A 24248-nucleotide genomic window follows, 5' to 3' on the forward strand; every position below is an offset into this window, starting at 1 on the left:
ACTACTAGATTATCCTTAGGACTCTCCATTAACTCTATAATGTTCTAGGTATTGGTATTAAAAAAACAAGCATATTTGTCACAGGAGGAGAGGGAGAGGTATAAGGGAGTACATCTGCTGCCTCCTGCTAGTAACAGAAAGCTTTTGTGAGAGTTGAGACAGGAACACTGATACCATTCCTTCACATCAGTCTATATTGGAAAAGAGACTGGCCACTTTGATAACATGTCATCTACTCTCTCCTTATCTAATGGCTGGTTTCTGTATGGAATGTGGAGAAACAAATATACACATAGGGGAACGGTTTCACAAGCTCCGTAGCAAGTGGTCTTGCCATCACCTGGATTTTCTCAGAGAAAATTATTTACTGATGCAATGAATTTCCAAGAAATGTGAATAGATACCATTTTTCACAGTAGTTAGAGAAATGTTATAAGCCCAGATTTTAATTTCACATTATATCTTCTCTGCCTATGCTGATCTCTGCTCTTTGAGCACCAGCTCTGTTCCTGTGACAGGGATGCTTAGAGTAGACTATTGTGTTCCCTTCAGGAACTCACCATAGTGGGAGAACTAAAAGAATGAGATTCAGACATAGCCCAATTGCACCTGGCTTACTTGCCACCTAGAGCTAGTTACCTGTGTCTGTTCTTTTGCCATAAGTGGAAATAAACACTGACCTTCGTTTCTTTATATTTCCTCAAAGACATGATCAGATTGCAAAACATGGATCGTTTGGAGTTTTCCAGGAATAGAGAAACAGTCCAAGGACCTTCTATGGCACCAGAACTATTGACAAGCATATCTTCCTCTAACATCTGGGGGAAGCACCCGTGCACAATCCTACAAGAAAAAAAAATGCATCACGAAGGTGTTCTAGAGAGAAGTCATCTTTTTCTTGGCTGTTGCTGAAAGACAGAGAGAAATCCTGAGCCTTTCTCTCAAATGAAGCCTGGCCCTGTGAGCCCCATTCTGTGTCTCAGACCCTGATCCTCTGAGGAAGAAGTCAGGAGGATCAGCGCCCCTGTCATCTCCTCACCCAGCACAGCTGCCTCCCCTTCAGTTTTCTGACACTCTCAGGATGTGGTTGTCACACTGTGTCTTGCACAGTAATACATGGCCATGTCCTCAGTGCTCAGCCTGCTCAGTTCCATGTAGGCTGTGTCCTTGGACTTGTCTGCAGTGAGTGTGAGTCTTCCCTGGAACTTTGGTGCGTAGTTTGTATAATCATTGTAAGGGTTTATATATCCCATCCACTCTAGCCCTTGTCCTGGGGCCTGCCGCACCCAGCTTATATAGTAGCTGGTGAAGGTGTATCCGGACGCCTTGCAGGAGATCTTCACTGATGTCCCAGGTTTTCCCACCTCAGCCCCTGACTGCACCAGCTGCACTTGGGAGTTCACACCTGTGGACAGCAGACAGGAGTGGGTGGACTCCACTTGACTGGCCCCGTTCACTCAGCCCAAGGCATGGGGATGCTTACCTGCAGCCACTGCCATCAGGAAGAGAATTCTCCAGGTCCAGTCCATGGTGAGAATCGTGCACTCAGGGGCATCAGAATGTGCCTGCTGTGTGAAGTTGTCTGGTCACAGACACATCTATATTTAATTCAGTGTCCCTAGTGTAATTTGCATATTCATGAGGAGGTAGAATTCATAGCTGAAGGCCTGGTTCAACCTGAGAAGGGGCTGGTGGAAGTCACCGGGTCCATCCTAAAGGGGAGTGAAGAGGTCCACGTTCTGATCCTTGTTTGAGGAGATGATATTCTGCCCTATCCCAGGACTCTGTGCACACAGTGCTCCCCCTCAGGGGGCGAAGTCCTTGTAGGACCTTCCCTCGGGGCTCCCCACATCTGTATGGCCTGGAGACATCTGGACATACCTGGGCTTTGAGATTATTTCTGGGATCTGTAACTGTCCAAGGAATACTACAATGAACCTACAAAACCATGCCAATGCTCCAGTGGTTTCCATTGGATATATTAAGTAGTCTAGAAACACCCCTTGCATACAGGTTTTACTGCCTTATCAATATGATAAATGTTCTTCCCACAGCGATAAGTATGCACAAATTAACCTTCTGTATTCTATACGTATTTTAATTTCGGTTTTCTAAAGAAAGCAACATTTAGTTTTCTGGTTTTTAAATTTTTTATTACTATTATATGTTTTTTATTGGAACGGAGTGATAGCACAGCGGTAGGGCATTTGCCTTGCGCGCAGCCAGCCCGGCTGAGCCGGGTTCGATTCCTCCGCCCCTCTTGGAGAGCCTGGCAAACTACCAAGAGTATTCAATATGCCAAACAAAGTAACAAGAAGTCTCACAATGGAGACGTTACTGGGCCCGCTCAAGCAAATCGATGAACAACGCGAGGGCAGTTTGGCAGTTTGTATTATATGTTTTTTATTAAATCACTGTGAGATAGACCCTTACAAAGCTGTTCATTGTTAGATTTCTCTCATATAAAATTCCTGATTCTGAAGAGAAACCCCTCTCACCTCTGCAACCCTTCTAGCCTGCGACTCAGTGCTCCTGGGACTTGGCGCCCCCTGCAGCCCGGTCTCCACTCTGCAGGTAGATCCTCTGGGCTCTCAGAGTTTAACCGTTTGGTGTCTCTAATACAGGAGAGAATCCTGGGCCTTTACTTCAGAAACCTTGTTCACTAGTCATACTCTTTTATGGACTTTTGTTTTGGGGTTGAGCCACATCTGGCACTACTGAAGACTTAATCCTGGCTCAAGATAAATAATTAATTAATAAATTAATTAATTCAGCTCCTGCTGAATCTCATGAAGACAATGTTTATGAGAAACAGTCTCCTTTCTGACGTTCAAATCACTCTCAACGGAACGACCATCTCTGAATACAATAGTTATGTATGCCTAAGTTGAGACGTCACCATGACGAATGACCTGCCACCTGAGTTGCGTGGGAGGAAGTGAACGGCTTGGAATGCCTTCAAGAGCGTTGAAGAAATAGCTAAGAGGATGAAGAACCTCCGGCTCCGGGCATATCTCTTCAATTCCACTGTTCTTCCTTCATTAACATATGCTTCAGAAACCTGGACCCTACGCAAACAGGATGAGAATGCATTTCGGGTTTCCCAAAGAGGAATTGAAAGAGCTATGCTTGGAGTATCACGTTTCACTCAAAAGAGAGAAAGAATCCAGAGTTCCTACCTCAGTCGAAGGTCAAGAATCAGGGATGCTGTCTCATTTGCAAAGGTGTCGAAGATCAGATGGGCTGGACACATAATGAGATTTGGACGACTGCTGGACTAGAGCCATTACCGACTGGATCCCATGGGAAGACAAAAGACCATATGGTCGCCCACCTATGAGATGGTCAGACTTCTTCGTCAAGGCCCTGAACAATCGGTTTGAGGTTCTTCGTGTTCCTAGAATGAGCAGATGCCATTGGGCTACACTAGCATGTGACAGGGACGAATGGAGATGTTACTGGCACCCTCTTGAGCAAATCTATGAGTAACAGGATGTCAAGTGATTAAATGATCAAGTGTTTAGGGATAGCTCTGGTAGATGCATTCTAAGAAAATATTGACAAATCAAATTCATATATATATAGCTGGCAAGCTACCGAGAGTATCTCGCCCTCATGGCAGAGCCTCGAAAGCTACCCTTGATTTATTCAATATGCCAAACACAGTAACAACAAAGTCTCCAATGGAGACGTTACTGGGCTTGTTCAAGCAAATCAATGAACAATGGGAGAACATATAAATTAAAAAGTGATATTGAGTGTTCTTTTTTGAGATTCTGTAAAATCGATACAATAAATTATTCACTCAAGAAAAATAATGTAAATGATCAAACTAAAAGAGAATTTATTGAAGTAAATATTTTAAACAAAAAATTTATATTAAATTAGCTAAGTTAATGAAGACTTCAAAAACCAGGCATAAGTCAAACACATCTGCCAACAAGTTTATTATATAGCAGTATTAGTGGAAAAATATAAAGCAAACACGAAATAAATGAAATAAAATAAATAAAGTGTTGTTTGAATATTCTTTCCATCGGGGGTGCAGAGATAGACCTCGAGAAGAATTCTAAACATGCCTGGAGGGTTGCTAGCTCGCTCTGGCAGGGCATCTGCAAAGAAGCGTCCCACAGTCTCTTTTATTTACTCTCCTACGTACACACACCTAATGCACTCAGTAAAAAGAAAGCATTAATGAGAAAATGGCGTTACAGGAGAGACATCAGGACATCAAGGCTACTTTGTTCTGTCACGTCTGCAAGCCCTTGGTCGCAGCCTCCAGAGAGGAATGCAAGGCCGAGCAGCCTGGCACCAGGAGCTACAGCCCCTTGCACCTGGAGTGATGGGGAAAGTGAGACAATGTCTGTATTCCAAAGCTGAGCTGGGTTAGGGATCTGTGAGAAAGGAAGAATTGCTTCTATGTGATACTAAGAGCTAAAAGACCGCAAAGGAAGAGAAGTTAGCCCTGTCCTGAACCGACCGGGCATAAGAACCATGGCTCACCCATTTTCATGGGGCCTGTGTTCCTGCCCATTTGCGGGTGAGTCTCCATGGGCTCATCCTAACAGTTCTGGTTGGGCACCAACATCTGCAGAGACAGAACACACAGTTTAACAACATCTTACCTAGACTTCTTTAGTCCCATGTTGAAAACTTCAATTTTCAATTGTCTAAGAGCACTGTAATAGAAGTCTGAATACTAGAATGTACGATTACATTGCTTTGGCCTTTCTCCCTTTCTCCACAAGGAGCTTAGGTTTATCAGGTTACACCCATCACAGTGCTCCTGAGGCACTTCCATGCCATTGTTTATCTGTAAATTCTTCCCTATGCTCTTCTCCCCAAAAAGTTAATCAGCTTTCCCCCCTAATCAGACTCTGTTAACTTGTAAGGTTAGATTCCTCAGAAATCTGTAATTTTATATGTATGAGTGAAATATTGCCTTTCTCCTCTCCTTATGTCTTTTGAACAGTTTACTTCAAAACAATGTCCTTTTTATATAGATACAAGAAGACCGTTAATATTATGTATTGAAACTTAGGATTTAATTGGCTTTGGATATTATTCATTCCTGGGCATCTGCTTTATCTACTTAAGCCTCAGTTTCCCTTGTTTCCTAGTACCCCAAAAGCAGGGTCTTGACGAGGGACTGAACGAACCCAGGGCAAGTGATGAGCTACCCTGGCATCAAAATGGGCCAGGCCAAAGTGCCACGATTCTTTTTTTTTCCCCTTTATTTTATTTATTTATTTTTTTTACAGTTGTAGATTTACAATTTTTTGTGCTTTGGTTTCAATTATACAATGATCAGATACCCATCCCTCCACCAGTGCCCATTTTCCACCACCATGGATAATATCCCTCCCACCCCCATCCCCCTATCCCCCCTGTCTCTGTGGCTGGGCAATCCCCTGTGTTCTCTCTCTCCTTTTGGGTGTTGTGGTCTGCAAAAGAGGCATTGAGTGGCAAACATGTTCAGTCCATAGTCTACTTTCGACATGCATCTCCCCTCCTGGGAGGATCCTCCAAACATCCTTTATTTGGTGCTCCCTTCTCTATCTGTACTGCCTTTTCCTCTAGGATACCCGGCTGGCCTATAAGTTATGGAGTAATCCTCCTGGTGCTGATCTCAGCTATTCTTGGGTATTAATCTCATACTTTGTTATTTTATATCCCCCAGATGAATGCAATCTTACTATGTCTATCCCCCTCTTTCTGACTCATTTCGCTTAGCATGATACTTTCCATATTGTACCACTTGTATGTAAATTTCATGACTTCATCTTTTCTAACAGCTACATAGTACTCCATTGTGTAGATGTACCAAAGTTTCTTTAACCAGTCATCTGTTCTTGGGCATTCAGGTTTCTTCCAGTTTCTGGCTATTGTAAAGAGTGCTGCAATGAACAAACAAGTGCAGATGTCACTTCGACTATACATTTTTGCCTCTCTGGGATATATTCCCAGGAGTGGTATTGCTGGGTCAAATGGGAGCTCAATTTCTAATTTTTTGAGAATCGTCCATACTGTTTTCCAGAAGGGCTGAACCAGTCGACATTCCCACCAACAGTGAAGGAGTGTCCCTTTCTCGCCACATCCACGCCAGCATCGGTTGCTTTTGTTCTTTTGAATGTGGGCCAGTCTCTGAGGTGTGAGATGGTATCTCATTGTGGTTTTGATCTGCATCTCCCTGATGATTAATGATGTAGAGCATTTTCTCATGTGCTTTTTTGCCATTCGGATTTCTTCTTTGAGAAAGTTTCTGTTCATTTCATTGGATGGGGTTGGATGTTTTCTTCTTGTGGAGTTCAACCAGTATTTTGTATATCCTGGATATCAACCCCTTGTCAGATGTGTATTCGGTGAATATACTTTCCCATTCTGTAGACTGTCTTTGTATTTTGGTCACTGTTTCTTTGGAGGTGCAGAAGCTTCTTAGTTTAAGATAGTCCCATTTATCTATCTCTGTTTTCACTTGCTCGGCCAGTGGCGTGGCATCTTTGAAGATACCATTAGCTTCAATGTCATGGAGGGTTTTGCCAACTTTGTCTTCAATGTACCTTATGGTTTCTGGTCTGATGTTGAGGTCTTTAATCCATTTTGATCTTACTTTTGTACATGGTGTTCGGCAGAGTTCTGAGCCTATTTTTTTGCATGTAGCCGTCCAGTGATGCCAACACAATTTATTAAAGAGGCTTTCCTTACTCCACTTCACATTACTTGCACCTTTATCAAAGATTAGATGAGCATATGATTGAGGGGAGATGTCAGTGTATTCAACCCTGTTCCATTGGTCTGCAGTTCTGCCTTTGTTCCAGTACCATGATGTTTTAATTATTACTGCTTTGTAGTACAGTTTGAAGTTCGGGAGGTTGATTCCTCCCATTTTCTTTTTCCCAAGAATTGCTTTAGCTATTCGTGGGGGCTTATTGTTCCATATAAATTTCAGGAGTGTTTGCTCCATTTCTTTGAAGAATGTCATGGGTATCCTTATAGGGATTGCATTGAATTTATACAATGCTTTCGGTAGTATTGCCATTTTGACAATGTTAAGTCTCCCGACCCATGAGCAGGGGATATCTTTCCATTTCCTCATGTCCTCTTTTATTTCCTGAAGTAACGTTTTGTAGTTTTCTTTGTACAGGTCCTTTACTTCCTTAGTTAAGCTGATTCCTAGGTACTTGATTTTCTGGGGCACAATTGTGAACGGGATTGTTTTTTTCATGTTGCTTTCTTCTCTCTCACTGTTTGCGTATAGGAAAGCCATGGACTTTTGGGTATTGATTTTATAACCTGCAACCTTACTATACAAGTCTATTGTTTCTAGGAGTTTTTTGGTGGAAGTTATTGGGTTCTCTAAGTAGAGTATCATATCATCTGCGAATAGTGAGAGCTTGATTTCTTCCTTTCCTACCTGAATGCCCTTAATATCTTTTTCCTGCCTAATCGCTATTGCAAGTAATTCCAGTACTATATTGAACAGCAGTGGAGAGAGTGGGCATCCCTGTCTCGTCCCTGATCTTAGAGGGAAGGCTCTCAGTTTTTCCCCATTGAGGATGATGCTTGCTGTAGGCTTGTGGTAGATGACTTTAATTATGTTGAGGAAGGTCCCCTCTATACCCATTTTGGCTAGGGTTTTCATCATAAATGGGTGCTGGATCTTATCAAATGCTTTCTCTGCATCTATTGATATGATCATATGCTTTTTATCTTTTCTTTTGTTGATATGGTGGATTATGTTGATTGATTTCCGAATGTTAAACCATCCTTGCATCCCTGGGATGAATCCTACTTGGTCATGGTGTATGATCTTTTTGATGAGTAGTTGGATTCTATTTGCTAGTAGTTTGTTGAGGATCTTTGCATCTGTGTTCATCAGGGATATCGGCCTGTAATTCTCTTTCTTTGTGGTATCTCTGTCTGCTTTTGGTATCAGTGTGATATTTGCTTCGTAGAAACTGTTCGGAAGTGTTTTTGATATTTCAATTTCGTGGAAAAGCTTAAAGAACATTGGGAGTAAGTCTTCTTTAAAGATTTGGAAGAATTCACTAGTGAATCCATCCGGGCCAGGACTTTTGTGCTTGGGGAGACTTTTTATTACCATTTCAATTTCCTTGATGGTGATAGGTCTGTTCAGGTAATCCAGGTCTTCTTGGTTCAGCCTTGGGAGTCTGTAGGAGTCTAGGAATTTATCCATTTCCTCGAGGTTTTGATGTTCCGTGGCATAAAGCTTCTCAAAGTACTCCCTGAGGATCCTCTGAATTTCTGTGGTTTCTGTTGTAATGACCCCCTTTTCATTTCTGATTCTGTTTATTAGGGTTTTCTCTCTCCCTTTCTTTGTGAGTTTTGCTAGAAGCTTATCGATCTTGTTAATTTTCTCAAAGAACCAGCTTTTGGTTTCATTGATCTTTCGGATTGTTTTTTGGGTTTCCACCTCGTTAATCTCTGCTCTGAGTTTTATTATTTCCTTTCTCCTGTTCGGGTTGTGCTCCTTTTTTTGGTCCTTCTCCAAGCTCTTAAGCTGTGAGGTTAGGTTACTTATGTGTGCTCGCTCCTCCTTCCTGAGGAATGCTTGCAGAGCTATAAACTTTCCTCTTAACACAGCCTTTGCTGTGTCCCATAAGTTTTGGTAACTCGTGTTCTCATTTTCATTCGTTTCTAGGAATCTTTTGATTTCCTCTTTGATTTCCTGTCTAATTCACTCGTTGTTCAATAGTGCACTGTTTAATTTCCAGGTGTTTGATTTAGTTTTCTGTTTTTGTGTGTGATTTACTTCTAATTTCAGCGCATTATGGTCTGAGAAGATTGTTGATACAATCTCTACCTTCTTAGTTTTATGGAGGCATGTTTTGTGGCTCAGCATGTGGTCTATCTTGGAGAATGTTCCATGTACGCTTGAGAAGAATGTGTATTCAGCTTTTTGTGGCTGAAGTGTCCTGTATATATCTACTAAGTCCCATTCTTCCATTGTTTCCTTCAAATGAAGTATGTCCTTGATAAGCTTGAGTCTGGTTGATCTATCAAGAGGTGACAAAGCAGTGTTGAAGTCTCCCACTAGTATTGTGTTGCTATTGATGTCTTTTTCCAAATCTATGAGTAGTTGTTTTAAGTACTTTGCTGGTCTCTCATTAGGTGCATATACATTTATTATTGTAAGTTCTTCCTGTTGTACAGATCCTTTGATCAATAAGAAATGGCCTTCACTATCTCTTATGACCTTCCTCACTCTGAAATCGATGTGGTCTGATATAAGGATGGCTACCCCAGCTTTTTTATGGGAGCTGTTTGCCTGTAGGATTGTTTTCCAGCCTTTGACTCTGAGTCTGTGTTTGCTTTGACTATTGAGATGCGTTTCTTGCAGGCAGCAGAATGTTGGGTTCAATTTTCTAATCCTTCCAGCCACTCTATGTCTTTTAATTGGTGCGTTTAGTCCATTGACATTGAGAGAGATTATTGTTATGGGATTTTGTCCCATTGTTCTGTTAAAATTTGGTGTATTTGAGGGGCCTTTCTTGCCTTAAAGTAGCCCATTTAGTTGTTCTTGTAACCATGGTTTTGAGTCTATGAAGTTCCTGAGCTGTTGTTTGTCTGTGAAACTGTGTGTTGTTCCTTCTATTATGAATGAGAGTCTTGCTGGGAAAAGTATTTTTGGGGAGGCATTTATTTCCTTGAGTTTTTTTACTATGTCCCACCACTGTTTTCGGGCCATGAGGGTTTCATCGGAAAAATCAGCTGTGAATTTTAAGGATGCTCCTTTGTAAGAGATTTCTTTCTTCATTCTTGCTGCTTTCAGAATTTTGTCTCTGTCTAAGGTTTTGGTCATTTTGATCAGAATGTGTCTTGGGGTATTTTTATTCCGATTTCTTCTAGCTGGTACCGTTCCGGCCTCCTGAATGTGGTTACAAGTTTTCTTCAGCTCTGGAAATGTTGTAGCAATGATGTCTTTGACAGTTTCTTCTTCATCGAGGCTTTCTTCCTGTACCTCTGGGACTCCAATAATTCTTATGTTACCCCTCTTGGCTTCATCACGATCTTCTCTTGCCATCTGTTCCCGAATTGTGAGTCTCTTTTCCATTTTCTGCTCTTTTCTGGAGAGTCTCTGAACTTCATCTTCGAGCTCACTGATTCTGTTCTCAGCCACTCTTACTCTGCTGCTGAGGCCTTCCACTGAGCTTTTCAATTCGCCTACAAGATTTTTCAGGTCTGACATTTCTGATTGCATTTTCCTCATTTCTGCCTTCAGATACTCTTGTCTTCTATTGGCATTGCTTTCCATTGTTTCTTTTAATTCCCTAAGCATCCTAAGTAGCTCCCTTCTGAATTCCTTGTCAGAGAGGTTGTCTAACACTACAGTACTGTTGGTGTCATCTGGGCTAGACTCTTCAATATGAAAGTTTGGTGGGCTTTTGCATTGCTTTACCATTGTGAGAGGTGTGGTTTAGTCCTTCACGTTCACTGTTACTATTCTGCTTGATATGCAGTGTGAGTTAAGATAGGCTTATGAGTTATTGGCTACTGTGTTTCTAGTGGTTGAGCTAAACTAGAGAAGTTTCCATCTAAGAAGGTAGCTTATGGTTCCTATGGCATATGTAGTGGGAACATATTTCACGGCCGCGTTAGCAGCCGCGGCTCCGGAAAGAGTCCCTGGCACTGGGCGAGGAGTTGGGAACGTCTCCTGTTTGGAATTGGAGCCGTTCAGCTTTGTTGCCCAGAGCTGGGCCTCTGTGCCCGTCCCACGCAGATCAGGTGTTGAAAACCGGCTTTCTAGGGGCTGGTTCTAGCTGTGCATGCCCAGAGAGGGACCCAGGCCCTTGGGGGCGGGCTGTACCTGTTGGAATTGGAACCGTTCAGCTTTGTTACCCAGAGCTGGGCCTCTGTGCCCGCCCCACGCAGATCAGGGGTTGAAAACCGGCTTTCTAGGGGCTGGTTCTAGCTGCGCATGCCCAGAGAGGGACCCAGGCCCTTGGGGGCGGGCTGTACCTGTTGGAATTGGAGCCGTTCAGCTTTGTTGCCCAGAGCTGGGCCTCTGTGCCTGTCCCGTGCAGATCAGGCAGTGCCACGATTCTTAACTATAAGAGTTTGATTATAGACAAATGCTGCCATGATCCAAACGTAACGATGAGACTAGGACCCTGCTAAAGGTAGGAAAGACTATCCAGCCTGAGCACCGTTGTCTGAGATCGAGATGGCCCTAGGAGGGCAATTCTATAAGTTTAAGGTATTTCTTACTGTATCCATACAAAATGATTTATATTATATATGCTTATATGTTTGTTAGACAAGGAGAAGAGAAAAACACCAGGAGAATCCGCTCTAGGGTGGATTGATCTGAGAATGAGGATCTGTCCTAGGAGCAGATGTCCCCAAAGGAAAGAATTCTACCTCTATTGATTGTGATCGCACCTATGTGTAATTGTTACCCCACCCCTCATGCTTTGGGATTTAACTAGACTGTAAGAGTGGGCTGGGAGAGCAGAATCAGAATCCAGACTCCTGAGATGGAGGATGAAGGGGGATGGAGAAGGAGAATGAAGTAGCATGGGGGAGGAAGAAGCAGGAGGAGAGGCAGAGGAGAGAGACAGGAATGAATGGAGAGAGTATTGAAATAAGCTGCAACTAAGACCAACCAGCCTGGCCCTCTTTCCTTCCTCCGCCTGCCCATTGCCATCGACCTTCCCGGGGTGGGGGAAGCGGCACGAGGGCTACCGAATGCTGGGGGAGAGATAGAGCCACGGCAGCTGCTGTGCCCCTTTTTGAGTTTACACACTAGAACAATTCTGCAGATATAAGATAAGGCTTTTTATAACAATATAGTTTTTGATCACAATCTCTTTCTTAAAACGCCACCTCAAATGTATGCATTTCTTTATATTCATTCTGTCCTGCTGGGAGCCAAAATGTCAGTAAGCCTGACCTGCAATTTAAGAACTAATCTCTTCTTAGAAAAATGTTAAAATACATTTTGTAAGTTTTTTAGCTATGCCCGGGATAAAGGCCATGAGCCCACTGTTAGGGCTCATACCACGATTTATTGAATATCTGCATGCTTCGTTAATTCCCCATTTTGCCCATTCCTCATGTGATGAATTTTAAAAGGCTAGCATGGGAGAAATAAATTTGGAACTTGATCAGAGTCTTGACTTGCTTCCATTCTTCTGTCTTTCTCTTTTTTCCCACTCACGCACCCTTTCCCGGTAATCCACGTTGACTAGTCCCGTGGGTCAGGGCAAGGAGAGGCTGCTAAAATCTCAGGGCTGGGACGAATGGAGAAGTTACTGGTGACCGCTTGAGCAAATCGATGAACAGAGGGATGACAGTGATTTATTTTATCATTATTAGACACTCGTGGCATTACAGAAACTTTAACATTTTATTTTTCACATCAACTTGGGAAGGACCAATGCAATTGCAGCATCTTTGAACATGTTCATTTTCCTGCACCACTAGCCTGATCCCGGAGCACTACAGGGGAGACGAGGACACAGACAGAGTACTCCCAGGGGTGGCCCAAAACTAAAAAAATACCAGAATATCCATATTTGAATAGTACAGTTTTTCAGAATGACTGTGTATCTATTAGTTTAACTCCAAATTAGCCCATTGCAATCATCACTGAGAGTGTAATTTCTAATAGAAAATTTACCTTCAACATTAGTCTTTATTATTGATACTGAACCTTCAAAATTCTTTGAGTTCCCTAACTGAAGAACTAATGGTGCACTTGTGATTTTAAAGAGGTGACTTTGGAAGGTCCCCAGAACAGGAGAGCTGCCCAGTGATGTCACCATGTTGAGGGTACGGAAAAACGGAGATTCTAATCTCCAGGTTTTTCTGTCTTGGGAAGGCAGACAGGAAAGCAAGGTTGATCTAAAATGAGAAACTCATTCAGAGTCACATCTGCAATGGTCTCAGTAAGGAGCACTAGGCTTTCGGGTATGGTGTATCTGGGGATTGCGGAAGAGTGGGGGCTCAGGGAGAGCATCGATGTTCTGGGTCCTTCCTCTGTCTCACTGTGAACGGCTCATTGCTGCAGGTGTCACTAGACAGGGTTTCTCCTCTACAATGTCTGAGGGGTGGAGAGGGAATGGGGAACCCTGAATGTCCATTTAGTGAGTGGATGAGGGACTAGAGGTCAGCCCATTCGAGAGAGCAAGACTCCCAGGTGTGGGGTGACCAGGTAGAGGCTATCTGGAAGCAGGTCAGAGGGTAGGGGTCAGTGGGCACATAGTGTGTGTCTGAGAGCAGAAGGAAGGAGCCAACACACAACTGAGTGGATGCCAGAATTTCTCTCTCATGAAGTTACTCCTACCAGGAAACCATGATAATCCCTACATGGGGATTTTAATTTCTCAAGAGAATAATGTGCCCCTCAGTCCTCAGGGAAGTCATGGTCCCATTAGTGAAAACTACTATCATGAGGCAGAGAGTGAGACAAACTCCTTCCCTCCCATAGTGGGGATGGAGAACTCAGAACAAGGTGTCCATGGGGCCATATGAGATATGAGGGACAGATCAGGCCTGATCTCTACAAAAAGATGACCTATCTGGTCATGAACAACATTTCCTCAGGGGCGAGTCCTCAGAGCCTCTTGGGGGCCTGCGCCCCTGATGCTCACCCTGCTTCCTCCTGCAGGTGGTTTGTGTCTGGGCCCACACTGCCCTCCCCTCACTGTGTCTCTCCACAGTAGTACAATGCGGTGTCCTCCTCCCTCAGGTGGCTCATTTGCAAAGAGAGCGTGTTCTTGCTGTTGTCTTTGGAGATGGTGAATCGGTCCTTCACAGAGTCAGCATAGTATGTACTACCACCAGTACTAATGCTTGAGACCCACTCTAGGCCCTTCCCTGGAGCCTGGCGGACCCAGTTCATCCAGACATTACTAAAGTCAAATCCAGAGGCTGCACAGGAGAGTTTCAGGGATCCCCCGGGCTGCACCAAGCCTCCCCCAGACTCCACCAGCTGCACCTCACACTGGACCCCTGCAAACACAAAGACATCCTGGTCAGGAAAGTCTCCTCACACAAAGGATCTGCCTCTCCCATCTCTCCCATGCTGCTTATCTCTGTTGCCTATGAGTTACCTCCTAACACAGCCACCAGGAGAAGCCAGCTCAGCCCATATGCCATGTTGGTTCTGTGTGAGTCAGGATGAAGCCCCTGGAAACCCCTAAACTGACTCCTCTCCTGGAGCTGAGGCTGGGCTGGCCTGTTTTCATCATGACAGGGAGAGGCTAATTTGCATATTCTGCTCCTACATAAAACGTTCTGTTTGAACCTATAGATTAACTGAAGGAATCCAGAGCAAGTGCCAGGTTCTGGGGGTGACTTGTGACTCAAAAAAGATTCTGTCATGCAATAGTTATATGAAAAAATTTAATTTTTGATATTTTGTCCTTATTTATTTTCTACAGTCATACTTCTGTTTCATGCATCACTTATCACAGAAAAGATTGAATACATATTATAATATTATCATAACACATTGTAAGAGTTGGCCCCATGATTGAGACAAAAGTAATCCACTGAATGACACCAAGTTACGAATGAGTTAGGAACCAAGAGTTAAAACAGAATCAGGAGTAAGGCAGAATGGCCAGACAGCACAGTCCTAATATCTGGGAAACCTGAGGCAGGATGCTGTCTCTTCTCTGTCTCTACTGTTTCTCCCAGAGGAAACATCTCTGAGAATAAAGATGTTTGTCCTGATATCAAAGGCCCTCGGATGTGTAAAAGCTTAGCTCATAAAGACTGAGTGAGGCAGTTGACCTAAGAATGTTATTCTTCTGATGATTCCTGCTTCTAAGTGAAAACTCACTGTGTTGGGCAGTAGGAGCTCTCAGTTCACAAGCTTGTTCGTCCCCTGCCCCCCCCCCCCACACACACCTTTTCTCGCTTAAGTCTGTCTTTAAAATGCTCATAGCATCCCATGGCTTGTCCCTGTTCACCAGGATCTTTCTCCAGTAACGAAAGATGTAGAGGGATAAGCTTCTTCCCTTGCATTGGGTGATCAAGGTTCATTACTTGCACTTCATATGTTTTCCCATGCCCCACCAGGAGTGATTCCTGAGTACTAAGCCATCAGTGTAACCAGAGTGGCACAACAACAAATCCACACCAAAAGAGACTGAAGAATAGCATAGTGGCGGGGCACTTGCCTTGCACATGGCTGACTCAGGATTGAACTCTAGTATCCCATATGCTTCTCCCAGCAATTTCAAGAGTAATTGCTGAGTGTAGAGTCAGGAGTAATCCCTGAGAAATGCCAGGTATAGACCCAAAACCAGACAAAATCTCACAAATAATACCAAAGAAAATATCGCTAGCATCTGTCAAGAACTTCCCTGTAATGAGAACCAAATGTATTTATTCTGAATTTTGCCTTTGCCTGGAGGATGTTGGAGACTAGTGTGCATGGAGGTGCATGGGGTGTGACGCTTTCATCGGCCCAACCCCATGGTCTCCTTCATACCATATCAATATTTGATTAACAGTAAAAACCAAAGGAGGCCATGCCCTACACAGAATACTGATTATAGATCATTAATGTTTCATGAGCGCTGGTATATATGGACACCTGTGCAGTGATCATGACACCCAAAACAGTGGATCAATCCCTCACCCAGTGTTTCCCCTTGGCCCATGGGGTTCCTCCCCACACGCCTCACTCCTCCCTCATGCTCTCTGCATGCCTCCTGTTTGTGTAAGTGTATGTGGGGTGGGATGACAGAGATTCACTCTCAATAGCCTCTCACTCTAGGGATATATTATGGGTTTTTACTCATTACTAAAGGTGTCCTGGATTGCTCTCAGTCTTGGACCTTTAAAATAGGTCACAAGAACTTTCTAGAAGGAGAGAGAAAAATGATGAAAAGCTGTTCTACATCTTACATGAATATTAAAGAGAAAGCTATACAAAGAATAACAAACAGAAAAGTACCGATTAATACTCACCCTGCCAGGCGTTGGAGTCTTGGGGGCCTGGTGGGGTGAGTGTGGGGGACAGGGAGGACAGACCACAGGGAGCGTGGTTAGGAGCGTGAGGGTGTCACTGAGAGTGGGACTGCTCTGGGAGCGATAGGGAAGGGTCCTAGGAAAGACGCTGGAACTGGGCATGGATGGGAGTAAGTGGGGGTGATGGGGGCTGAGTGTCTCTATGTTGTGACAGAATATTGGCCTATGTAGGTTTCTAGCACATGGTGACCCTCTTTGCCCCTGGTGGGGCTAAGGCCTTTCCCAGGTGGCTCCTGAGTGCCCTCTGGTGGTGCATAGCGCCTTTGCAGTCGCTCCCATGTCCCCCCAGGAATTGGTGTCTGGGGTCCCCTGACTGACCCACAGTCCCCTGCACAGTCACCCCCCCCGAGGTCACCTGCTCTCAGGAAGCTCCCATGCAGGCAGGTCACAGGGTTCCTGGGTCTCTGGAGACGGTGCATCAGTCCCTCCCAGAGAGTCAGGGGGTGATTGTCCTGCCACAGTCCTGCTCTTTCCCAGGGTCTGGTGACCAGGTTATCCAGAAGCTGCTGACCAGAGTCTGCACAGGAGAGACTCCACCTCTGTCTCTGTCTACGTTTCTGTCTCTCTCTCATTTCACTCTCTGTCTCTGTCTCTGTCTCTCTCTCCAGGTTAAACCTTCAGTGATTATATCTTGTTAATTGAGATCGGAGTCTTCCACATTACATCCCACTCAATGTCCAATTTGCTGTGCTACTCCTGTTTGATCGAGTTGTAGTGTTTTTGATATGACGCTTCAGGAAATCCAAAGTTTTTAACGGGGTAATATAGCTCAAGTTAAATCTTTATCTGGTGGCGGCTTCGGGGCATGTTCGTGAGTTCCTGGGGTTCCAGAAGTACAGAAAGATGGAACGAATGTCGTCAATAGCCAAGAGCAGGCCTCAGTAATGTCTCCTTTGTCCTAGCCCTGAGATTTTTTAAAAGGTGCCATAATCAAGGCTCTTTCAGGGTTAGGAGAATGAGACCCATCATAGTTACTGATATTTGGCATATTGGGTACGCCACGGGGAGTTTACCAGACTCTGCCGTGTGGCCAGGTTACATTTGGTAGCCTGGCAGTTTGTCCAAAGTAGGAATAAGATAATAAGATGTCACGGGGCCACGAGTGTGGCAGCGCGTTTCCGGGAGCTGGGTTTTATAGTCTCTGAGTCTTGGCCATTTAGGGATTACACGCCGCCAAGGGGCCAGTTGGTGGGTGTGACCCCTGTCACTGGAATTTGGAGAATCTAGGTGAAGGATGCTCAGCCCCGATTCGAGCAGGCTTGGAGATCTCAGCCCCGGGACCCGCATGCCTTTGTTCCTCTGCCTGTACCTTCATGCGTGAGGAGAGTGGTCTCAGCATTGTGGTGGCTGGTTCTGGAGGTCTTCGGCTGCCAGAGCCCTGATCGGGACAGGGAGGGAAACTCAACCCGCTCTCCTCCAAGGGGCCCAGTGAGGACAGCCAGGCACAGGGGCAGGAATGTAAAGGAAATATAAATCAGAGGAACAATGAGAGATATTATGGCAAAAGACTTATATCAGAAAAAGACTCGAAAGAAAAAAGAGTTGGAATGTTGTCAAAAGCAAATCTGTTTCCTCATTAGTTTGGAATTTTGTCTGATATAATGTCTATGAAGAACAGTGGAAGATTTCTCTAAAAAGTAAAAATAGAGTTTCCATATAAGAAACTGATTCAAGCTAGATACCTTCATCCAAAGGTGAAAATATCAAATTAAGAAGTTATAAATTGCGGCCGCGCGACATCTTATCAGAACATTTTTTATGACATCTTATTGTCTCATTCCTACTTTGGACAAACTTGCAGGCTATAGAATGTAGCCTGCCCACAGGGCAGAGTCTGGCAAACTCCCCGTGGCGTACCAAATATGCCAAATACCAGTAACAATGATGGGTCTCATTCTCCTAAAGACCCTTGAATATAAACTCAGGGCTAGGATGAAAGAGACATTACTGGGGCCTGCTCGAGGCAATCGACGAAATGAAATGAAAGAAGTTATAAGAAAACAGACAATGAAGCATTTGATATACTGGCTAGGACACGGAAATGATCCTAATGCTTAATGGCAGATTCATGGGTAAGAAGTTGTGGGGTATATACAAAAAAGTATACTGTGCATTAGTTTAAAAAATGACAAAATAGCAGCATTTTCTGCACCATGGATGGAACTAGAGAATATCAGATTAAGTGAAGTTTGTCAGAGGGAGAATGACAAATTCAGACAATCTCATTCATCTGTGGTACACAGAGAACAGAGTGTCAGGATGAACAGGATGCAATGATAATGGCCCCTGCAGTCTAACCACACTCTGGGGGTCTCGAGAGGAGTCGTGTGGGGGCTTAGATCACTGGTAAGAAGAGGCCAAGCACAGGGGCCACAGCAGAGTGTGGGGGTCTGTGGGTGTTTGGTGCTGGGAGAAGCGCAGGGAGTTTGTGACGCACAAGCATCAACACTCAGACTATTGTCATCGTGTTTCCTCAGTAACATGGTATTCCTCCCCACATGCCTCACCCCTCCCTCATGCTCTCTGCAGTGACTCCTGTTTGTGTGTGTGTCGAGTGTGATGATGGAGACTCACTCTCAGTAGCCTTCCACTCTTGGGATATATTATGGGTTTTTACTCATTACTAAAGGCGTCTTGGCTTAGGAGGCCAATGCCTTATCCATTAGGCCACTGGGGCTTCCGCGATAGCATAGCGGTAGGGCTTTTGCCTTGCACGCAGCCAACATGGCTGACCCGAGTTCGATTCCTCCGCCCCTCTCAGAGAGCCCGGCAAGCTACCGAGAGTATCTCACCCGCACGGCAGAGCCTGGCAAGCTCCCCATGACGTATTTGATATGCCAGACACAGTAACAACAAAGTCTCCAATGGAGACGTTACTGGGCCCGCTCAAGGAAATCGGTGATCAACGGGAGGGCCTTTATGTTATTTTATTTTATTTTATTTATTACTAAAGGCGTCTTGGATTACTCTCAGTCCTAAAGCATTAGAATAGGTCACACAAGCTTTCTAGGAGCCTCCAAGGGATCTCGGTGAGGACAGCCAGGCGCCGGGACTGGAGACTCTCTGCTGTTCTCTTTGGGTTTTATAGTCTCTGGGTCTTGGCCGTTGATGGAATTACCTGGTGCCCGGGCAGTTGTTGTGTGTAATGTCTACCTATTGGAAGATTGTGGATCTGGGTGGAGGAGGCTCAGTCCTGATCCGGGCAGGCTTGGAGATCTCAGCCCCGGAACCCGCGTGCCTGGGTTCCTCTGCAGGTTCCTTCATGCATGAGGTTTGTCTGAATGTGTGGAGAGTGGTCTCAACATGTCTGTGGCTGGTTCCTGAGGTATCGGCTGCTGGGGCTCTGCTTTGGGCGGGGGGGAAAACTCTGACCGCATGGCAGAGTCTGGCAAACTCCCCATGGCGTACTCAATATGCCAAAACCAGTAACAATGATGGGTCTCATTCTCCTGACCCGGAAAGAGCCTTGAATATGGCACTTTCTAAAATCTCAAGGCTAGGATGAAGGAGACGTTATTGGTGCCTGCTTGAGGAAATCGATGAACAACAAGATTACGTGATACCGTGATATTGTGTTCCTAGAACTAGCAGATGCCATTCAGCTATACTACCACGTGACAGGGACGAATGGAGATGCTACTGGTGCTCGCTCGAGCAAATCGATGAGAGCAGGATATCAAGTGATCAAGTGATCAAGTAACCATGAATATCATGAGATGTTGGAATTCCAAAATTGTAAATGGTTGGTGTCCAGAGACATCCCTGCAGGGAGCCCATCCATTTTGAGATTCATCTGGGAGTCTCTGGATCAAGGCTGCTGATCAACTGAGATTCTCCCAGAGGCAGATAATGGGTGTGAGAGCCAGGACCCAAAGCGGGCAGGGAGATGGGGAAGGACCCCCTCACAATATTAATAAGACAAACTAAGAACCATCCTCTCTGACGGGATATGCAATTTCATGTGTGAACCCATGCTGGACCTACGAGAAGAGAGACGCAGTGGGACAGCCCCACCAGGAGGAGTCCCAGAGATGAAGGACCCTGAGGCATTTGTATCTGGATAGTTCACCTGACATCACACTCTTGTGCAGAGCCATGGAGGGATCACACTTTACACACAGGGACTTTACCTGACTGGGACACACTGAGACCCCAGATGAAGGAACTTAGGTGACAGCTGAGATTCCTTAGCCGTAATGAAGACCAAGGATGGCACAGTGCATGCGATGTGATGGAAATAACAGAAAGGGGCAAGTATGGAGACAAAACAGAGAGAGACAGAAACAGCTCAAGAAGTGCTGGGCTAACGGTGTTGGTGCGGATGTGGAGAGAAAAGGACTCTCGTTCACTGCTGGTGGGAATGCCGACTGGAAATGCCCTTTTGGAAAACAGTATAGATCATTCTCAAAAAATTAGAAATTGAGCTCCCATTTGACCCAGCAATTCCACTCCTGGGAATATATCCCGGAGAGGCAAAAAAGTATAGTAGAAATGACACCTGCACTTCTATGTTCATTGCTACACTGTTTACAATAGTCAAAATCTGGAAAAATTCTAAGTGCATGAGAACAAATTACTGCCTAAAGAAACTTTGGTACATCTACACAATGGAGTCCTATGCAGCTGCTAGAAAAGATAAAGTTGTGAAATTTACATATAAGTGGAAAATATCATGCTAAGTGAAATGGGTCAGAAAGAGAGGGGAAGACATAGAAAGATTGCATTCATCTGTGGAATATAAAGTAACAAAATAGGAGACTAACACCCAAGAATAGCCGAGATAATTTTGAGGACGTTCACTCCATGGCTTGGAGGCCAGACACACAAGCTAGGAGAAAAGGCAGCTCTGATAGAGAAGGGAGCACCAAATAAAGGGTGTTGGGAGGATCCTCCCAGGATGGGAAATGCATGCTCTAAAGTAAACTATAGACCGAACATGATTGCCACTCAATGCCTCTTTTGCAAACCACAGCACCAAAAAGGAGAGAGAAAACAAAAGGGAATGCCCTGCCACAGAGGCGGGGTGGAATAGTGCAGTGGGTGGGGGATCATTGGTGGTGGAGAATGGGCACTGGTGGAGGGATGGGTACTCAATCATTGTATAACTGAAACCAAAGGACAAGAATTTGTAGGTCTACAACTGTACCTCATGGTGTTTCACTAATAAAAATTAAAAGTAAAATAAAAATAAAATAAAATAACTTAATAACTTAATCACTTAACTTCCCGTTAGTTGTCGATTTGCTCGAGCGGACGCCAGTAACGTCTCCATTTGTCCCTGTCGCGTGCTAGTGTAGCCCAATGGCATCTGTTCGCTCTGGGAACATGAAGGACCTCAAACCGATCGTTCATGATCTTGACAAAGAAGTCTGACCATCTGGTAGGTGGGCGGCCACGCGGTCTTTTGACATCCCGTGGAATCCAATCAGTAACAGCTCTAGTCCAACGGTCGTCTTTAAATCTCATTATTATTTTATTTTTATTTAAAATAAAATAACAGCGGGGAAAAAAAGAAGTGCTGGTCTGAGTTTGTGTGGCGGACGAACAGTGGAGTTGGAGCATATGGGTCAGTGAGGGACAGAGGCAGTTAGATGAACCAGCTTTGGGAGGGTCTGATGGGGGTGAGTGTTGGGGGACAAGGGACTGGAACTGTGGTCTGAGGGTGTCACTGAATATGGAGCTGCTCTGGAAGCGATGGGGAAGGGTCCTGGTACTGACGCTGGATCCGGACCTGACTCTCATTAAGGCTCAGTGCTAACAGGTTGCAGGAAGTGTGACAAGCTTGATCAAAGTTGGTACAACGATACTTGCAGGGGGGTTGCAAATGGACCTGCCCTAAGACTTAGTGATGGCAGAACAGGGGCCCGAACTCCCTCCAACTACAGCACGGATCAGTTATTATTGTGTTTTGATTCTCGTGATGGACCATACTCCCTCCTCATCCCCTTTCCCCTTTCAGTCCTGAGCGCCCTCTGGTGGCCCTGGAGACTCCTGCAGACCAACATGTCTCAGCAGGTTTGTGTCTGGGCTCACCCTGACTTCCTCTCACTGTGTCTCTCGCACAGTAATATACAGCTGTGTCCTCGGGGGTCATTGAGCTCAGCTTCAGGAAGAACTGATTCTTGTTCGTGTCCCTGGTGATGGAGATGCGGCTCGTGAAGGATGGACTGTAGTTGGTGCTTCCATCATAACAGATGCGCCCCAACCAGAGCAGGCCCTTCCCTGGGGGCTGGCGAATCCAGTCCCAGCAGTAATATCTGTTTGTGATGGAGAATCCGGAGACAGAGCAGGTGAGGGAGAGGGTCTGGGAGGGGGCCACCAGGCCTGGGCCCGACTCCTGCAGGGTCAGAGCAGACACAGCACCTGGGGACAAGGAGAATCAGTCACTGTCAGTCCCTGCAGTCACTCCCTCCCCTAGACCCTGTCACGTCTGGGACACTCACCCAGAGGGGCTGTCCCCAGGCAGAGGAGAAGACCCCACAGAATCATCTTCTCGACCACAGCTCTGCCTTCCCCAGAGACTCAGCCCTGAGTGAGGAGACAGCTGTGAGCTCCACAGCCCAGACAGCATTTGACCCCAGAGCCTGAGAGGGATTTGCATGAGGCGACCAAGTCTGTTATAAGGGGAAACTTTTTTGCTTTGAATCTCCTTGTCCCATTGGGGCACTGAACTCACACACCCTGTGTGATGGATTGAGAATTCAGTCCATGGGGCACCTTGAAAGAGTTTATATGAGGGTCCTGACTCAGTCTACATAATAATCAGTGTCAGCGACGTTGACAACATTACAACTCCTTCCGTGTGACTGTCTTGAAATATATAATGAAAGTTGTTTACATTTTTACCTTTTTAATAATCAAAGAAACTTTAATACTAACCCTCTTTTACAATGCTGTAACTGATTTCATTTAATCTATGATTCATTTGAAATATTTTCAGTATCTCTGTCTATATGTATGTATCTTTCTTTCATTGTAGGAATTCGTTTTTTGCTTCCCAAAGTTCCCTGATTTATCTTGAAAATCATTTATCAAGATTTTTGCAATGTTCTCTTCAAATAGATATTCACTTGAGAGTCTATGCTATGTTTTCATGACCCAGTTTTAGCAAGAAACCTCAAACACATAATGAAATTTCTCTCCCTGGACATCTGGACAGCCTCTAGATTGGATTACACCTGTGGTTCCCTCCATTCCCCAGGTCGTGTCTGCTTGTCCTCCCCTCAGCAAGAAGCCTTGATTCAGCCCCTCAGGATCGCCTCAGCCTGGAGGCTCCTGTCCTCTGAGCCTGCTCATCCCTTCCTGGTGTTTAACCACAGATCACTGCATACACATGCAGTGTTTGTGCTTGATTCAGATTTTCAAGGATGCATAACTTTTACAACAAGGAGTTTGTTCTTTTGTAATGTGACTAATGTTTGAAGCATTAGCCTCAGTCTCCCAGTGAAGGGCACTGGCATTTCTGCCTCAGTGGCACTCATTTCTCACCTGACAGTCTCCTAATCTGACTCACAAAGCTCGGAAACGGATGTGCTAGCCAGTCCCCCTGCACTACGCACGTGGACATTGAAAACAGGGACATTGAGGATGCACAACATGAAGCGGGTCAAAATTTCAGCCCAAATCGACCCCCATACCTTTTTATTGCTGGAGGAAATCTGAATCAAGAGGGTAGAAATCATGTGTCTCAATTCAGCCCGGAATATACTCTTGTTAGCAGCACAACATGCTGGGCACAATCACAAAGAAAAAGTCACTTTAATATTGGGTGAAAATAAGTTCTAGACAGTCTGTGAATTACTAACTATGAAACTTAATGAGGCCCTTTGAACAATCCTCACAAGACACTAAACTCATGTCTGTACCATGTCTGCTGTACAACTCTCAGTCTCTCTGTGCAAACACAGCCCTGTGACGTGGTTCCTCCTTTCACAAGTATAGCAGCAAAACAGAACTGACCCGACACAAGAATCCCACAGCCTTCCCTGGAGGTGCTCCGTGTTGAATTATTTCAGGCTCAATTTTAAGATGAGCCTCAAGCACCTGTATGTGTCTCCCAGAACCACAAAATACATGATCGTGTAGCGACATCTGTGTGATCCTGTCACTGCAGCACTAAGTGTTGTAGAAAGATGTGCACAAGCCCCAGTGTTGACTCTTTTTGCTTCTCTGTTCAGCCATGGAGTCCATTCTTTACCTCCTTAATTTCTGTTTTAAGGACATTTTTTATAATTATTTCC

The sequence above is a fragment of the Sorex fumeus genome, unplaced genomic scaffold (genome assembly GCF_029834395.1).
Source record: "Sorex fumeus unplaced genomic scaffold, SorFum_2.1 ptg000022l, whole genome shotgun sequence".
In the NCBI taxonomy this organism is placed as follows: Eukaryota; Metazoa; Chordata; class Mammalia; order Eulipotyphla; family Soricidae; genus Sorex; species Sorex fumeus.